Here is a 5,389-nt window from a genome sequence, read left to right on the forward strand (position 1 = left end):
TTAGTGCTAACGCACTGGAAGTCTTGTGCTTTTGTTTATAGGCAGTCAGATTCTTGCTTCTGGCCACAGGCAAGTCATTAACTCAATGCAGCTTCCCATCTGCAGAGTGAGAAGCAGAAATGACCTCTCTGTTTCTACAGATGATGCCCTGCTTCCATATGCATGCAGAAACAGGCTACCACAACCTGCATGGCTCCATAGCTGCTGAAGCCGCATCACAAGAAAACTACATCCAGCAGGAGAGCCCAGTATCTACCCAACAAAAGCGTGCAGACAGAGGGGAAAATCTGCACCATTGCTGATGATTTGACTGGTCTTCCATGTGTGCTGTGCTGTCCTCGGTCCTGGATGGTGGGAGAATCATCATCATCCATTTATTAATCACCTGCTAAACAGCCACCTCAAGGCGATTTACACATAAAATCATTAAAAGCAGTCAAATACAACACATACATTCAAAACTCCAAGAAGTACAGACTTGTCTACTGGAAGGTGGGTGCACTACAGCCCACTGCCGCATGCAAGCAAAGCTTTGTGTTGTTGATATCTGCTTTTAAGAAGAATGTCTTATTTTGTTGTGAGTTTTTAAACATATATATTTTATGACTTAGTTAGCTACTTGGAGCTAACACATACTCTTCACATTGGCTCCCAGTATTTTTCCAAGCACATTTCAAAGTGTTGGTGTTGACCTCTAAAGCCCTAAATGGCTTCAGCCCTGTATACCTGAAGGAGCATTTCCACCTCCATCATTCAGCCCAGACACTGAGGTCCAGCTCCTAGGGCCTTCTGGCGGTTCCCTCACTGTGAGAAGGGAACCAGGCAGAGGGCATTTTCGGTAGTGGCACCCGCCCTGTGGAACGCCCTCCCATCAGATGTCAAGGAAATAAAAAGCTATTTGACTTTTAGAAGACATCTGAAGGCAACCCTGTTTAGGGAAGTTTTTAATGTTTTATGCTTTATCCTGTTTTAAATATTCTGTGGGGAGCCACCCAGAGTTGCTGGGGAAACCAAGTCAGATGGGCGGCATACAAATAATAAAATTATTACTATTATTATTGTTCTACAATTTTAAAATAAACAGCTAGAAGAGATCAAATTGCCCCCATCCAAGTAAATATAGTAGTTTCTATGTTCCAGTGAACAGCAATGGAAGAAAGCAACTTGAAAACACAGTGGGAGGAAACAATCTCACAGCATTTCAATCTGCTAATGGGAACATACCCTCTGTCACGACTAGCTGTAGCTGGATTGACATCAAGGGCTACAAAGCATAATTGGAAGTGAAGAAGCTGTCAGCAATAATGCTTGCAATCCTAATCTCTTATCTACCATTTCCAAACCAATAATTATTAATTTCAAGATGGACTATTCCCATAATGTTCTTCTAAGCTTGACTGAAGACATCAGTAAATGGTGCATTATTAGAAGGCTCTCCCCCCCCCCCCAATGCTATTCTGGAAATTTGGCCATGGGTGATCATTCACCTTTGGGTGGTCTCTCTTCAAATAACCTGTGTGCATTATTTCCTAGTACAGTGGTGCCTCAGGTTAAGTACTTAATTCATTCCGGAGGGCCATTCTTAACCTGAAACTGTTCTTAACCTGAAGCACCACTTCAGCTAATGGGGCCTCCTGCTGCCGCCGTGCTGCCAGAGCACGATTTCTGTTCTCATCCTGAAGCAAAGTTCTTAACCTGAAGCACTATTTCTGGGTTAGCAGAGTCTGTAACCTGAAGCATATGTAACCTGAAGCGTCTGTAACCCGAGATACTACTGTACTGTACTAACTAGAGGGGGCAAGGAGACAATAATAGATTGATAAGACAAGGGGGTTATATTCAGATTACTTCCTCCAACAGGGGCTGACTTTTTACAATTAAAAATAATAATTGGTACACAGCAGGCAGAAATCAACATTTTGTTGGCATGGAGATGCAGCGTTAAACAAGCTTCAGCTGGTTGAATTTCTGATTGTCAAACAGCTGTTAAAGGCACAGAACCCCACCCCCACCCCAGCCTGCAAGAGACTCAAGGTCAACTCTTCCTTTAAAAAGAGGGTCTCCCATGCATCAACCCATATCTGCAAGGTATATGAAAATTCCCAAACACTTCGCAAACCAAGCAGAGGCCAGTTTAAAACAAGTGTGCTATGATTCTCCCACACAGATACCAGAAGGAGGAAGGGGGAGGAAATCAAGGGTGTGAGCTAATCTGGTGTTGAACATTATTTTTAGACTCTGAGTGTGGTGACCACCTAGAAAATTTTTCGAGCTGGATCTATTTGCATTCTAAATGCATATTCTAGAGAGCACCCCTGCCTTAAGAGGGTCTCTCATGCAGCTTAACAGAGGGGAGCAAATGTGTGCTTGTAGCTGCCCTTCCATTTAACAGGCTTTCCCAAACTTGGCCCTCCAGCTGTTTTGGGACTACAACTCCCATCATCCCTAATTAGCAGGACCAGTGGTCACGGATGATGGGAACTGTGAAAAATAAAGATACAGGGAGCTCACAGAGAGAAGAGGATGGAGCCTATATGAGAGGCAGGTTTTTTCTCAGGGTGGGAGACCGAGGAAGGCAAAACTCTCTTGGGTGGGGAGTGGGAGAATTCAACTCTCTGAATTTGTGAAGGTAAAATAGTGACCAAGGGCTACATAGATATATTTATAATTTTGTGTTTTATGAGAATCATATGAAGGTTATTATTAATGCATTGAACTTTCTTTTGCTCTGTTTAATATACTGTTTATTATTTTCCTTTTTAGTTTAGTTTGAATTTTATGGTATATTAGGTTGAAAACCTTTAATAAAATTGTTTTAGTTGTTGTTTTTTAAAGAGAGTTTCTGATGCCTGCTAAGAAAAAATGTATTTAGGCTAGCCTTCCTGAATGTGTGATTTTATTTGTTTTTAACTTGAAGATTCATTATTATTATTAAGCAGCATATAAACACAGTTAAATAAATAAAACACTGGGCTAACTCATTTGATCTTGAGGCAGTGCAGACAGAGGGAAAATGAGCTGCTTAAGAGGGCCACTTACCCTATTAAGCGACACAACCCCATTAGCTTAACAGATCTTTGAATAAGACTGGATCACCATAGTCAAGATTCTGCTCCTTAATTAGCAAGAAAGAAACAGCTTTGTACTAATTTTGCGACCTGTGAAAGGGCTTTTTGCTTTTTAGGCTCTAAAAACCAACAGTCCAGGAGGCAGCAGAATCCACAAGAGTTTGTCTTGTGAGCCGCAAAATTTCAGTCACCCAAAGGGAAACATAAAGGTACAATTATGAGGGATCTAGTTAAGGGAAACATAAAGGTACAATTATGAGGGATCTAGTTAAGGGATTAATTTCTAGGAGTGCAACTGGATTGTTCCAGTAGCAGTGCTATTAGGTTTCAAGCAGCATGTGCTAAAATGAGCACCCACCCCCTCAAAAAAAGATATTTGTAGCAGGAAAGAAAGAAGCCTTCACCAGTTATTGCCTTCCAAGGCTGCAATAACCTTATTGATTCCTATGAAGTGACAGACTGAAGTTTCTTTCTGCATCACTATAGACTTATATCCACTGACTGTATTTGACAGATAATAAAGGCAGAGATTTTTATTTTTAACAAAGATCTGGTTCAGTAAACAATTCCCTGAATAGCTTAAGTTTATGGTCACCCTCCAGATAAGGTTTGAAAATGAAATATTTTAAAACAAGCAATCTTAAATTTTTACTGATGTGACTTTTTTATTTTTAATCCCATTAATAAGAAAGCCTTGTAAAGATCTGCAGCGGCACTGAAACTTTACTTAAAACTGGGAAATTCAAATCCAAGGAGCTGCCATATCTAGAAATTAATTTTAATACCTTGCATATGGAAGAATTGCAAATTTAGAGCATGATCATTCTCTTAGTGTTGCTTTCTTCAAAGAAATAAAATTCAACAAAATATAATTTAATCAACTAACCAACCTAAGGCATGATCCAGCCAAAGTTAAACATCTTACAAGTTTTATTTCAGGGGGAAACATTTAACATGTGCTGAACTCCCCATGTTGCGATAAACGGAATTGTTTTTATTTATTTATACCCCTTTTCCCCTGACAGAGACTCAATGCTTATTTTAATGCTCAATTCACAATGCTTAACTTTGCCTGGCTGAGTCGGCAATCCAATTTCTTGCTCTCCTGAATAATCTAGTTCCATGTTTTGCAAGTGGCCAGGAAGCCATGCAAAGGGCATGAATATAATCAATCATTTGGGAAAACCAACACCCTTCCCTCTCCCCACACACTATGGCTGACATATTATTTGTAAGCTAAAGGCCATTATGTTTGGTGTGCAGGGAGATAAAGGTAAAGGAACCCCTGACCATTAGGTCCAGTCGTGACCGACTCTGGGGTTGCAGTGCTCATCTCGCTATATTGGCCGAGGGAGCCGGTGTACAGCTTCCGGGTCATGTGGCCAGCATGACTAAGCCGCTTCTGGAGAACCAGAGCAGCGCACGGAACACCATTTACCTTCCCTCCAGAGTGGTACCTATTTATCTACTTGCACTTTGAGGTGCTTTTGAACTGCTAGGTTGGCAGGAGCAGGGACCGAGCAATGGGAGCTCACCCCGTCATGGGGATTCGAACCGCCGACCTTCTGATCGGCAAGTCCTAGGCTCTGTGGTTTAACCCACTGCGCCACCTGCGTCCCGGTGTGCAGGGAACCCTTCCCCAAATCCTTCTTATACCCTTAGAGAAGTGGTTCACTGCCCTCTCCAAGTGTCCTAGCTGGCGATGACTAGGCTATGCAGTGCCAGCAGTGGTGGCCAGATCTTGCACCCATAAAGCATGAGATTTGTAATCTCAGGGTTGTGGGTTTGAGCCCCACATTGGGCAAAAGATTCCTGCACTACAGAGGGTTGGACTAGATGAGCCTTGCGGTCCCTTCCAACTCTACCATTCTACGATTCTATGATCCATTGCAACATTACTCCCAATTAATTAAGCACTGTCCTTCCACCCCCATGGAATGAATTGTAGCAATCCATTATATCAATGAGTGGCTTTTTGCTGCTGCTTCTTTTTTTTGCAGAGGTTGCAGTTTGTATCATCAACATCTTTGTGCCATTTATTGGCCACACACACACCAACAAACCTGTGGACAAAATGTTGCGGTATATGTTAGAAGTGGGGAATCTGTGACCCTCCAGATAGGGATGGACTCCAACTCATCCCTAGTCAGTATGACCAATAGTCAAGGATGAGCAGTTGTAGTTTAACAACACCTGGAGGACCTCATTGTTGATATAGTGACTGGGTCAACCCTGTCAGATGGGCAACATATAAATTATAATTATTACATTGAGCAACATCAGAGTCATACTCAGAGTAGACCCACTGAAACCAATAGACT

At 42.0% G+C, this 5,389-nt stretch overlaps 1 long non-coding RNA gene across 1 annotated transcript; it reads left to right on the forward strand.

Annotated features, from left to right (window-relative positions):
• The first annotated feature begins 2,488 nt into the window (after positions 1–2,488).
• On the forward strand, positions 2,489–4,859 carry LOC310673447. The gene is made up of 2 exons (XR_014509019.1): positions 2,489–3,277; positions 3,316–4,859. It is a non-coding gene; the product is annotated as an uncharacterized lncRNA (long non-coding RNA).
• The last annotated feature ends 530 nt before the right edge of the window (positions 4,860–5,389 follow it).

This window comes from Podarcis tiliguerta (assembly GCF_965153285.1).
Source record: "Podarcis tiliguerta genome assembly, chromosome: 3".
In the NCBI taxonomy this organism is placed as follows: domain Eukaryota; kingdom Metazoa; phylum Chordata; class Lepidosauria; order Squamata; family Lacertidae; genus Podarcis; species Podarcis tiliguerta.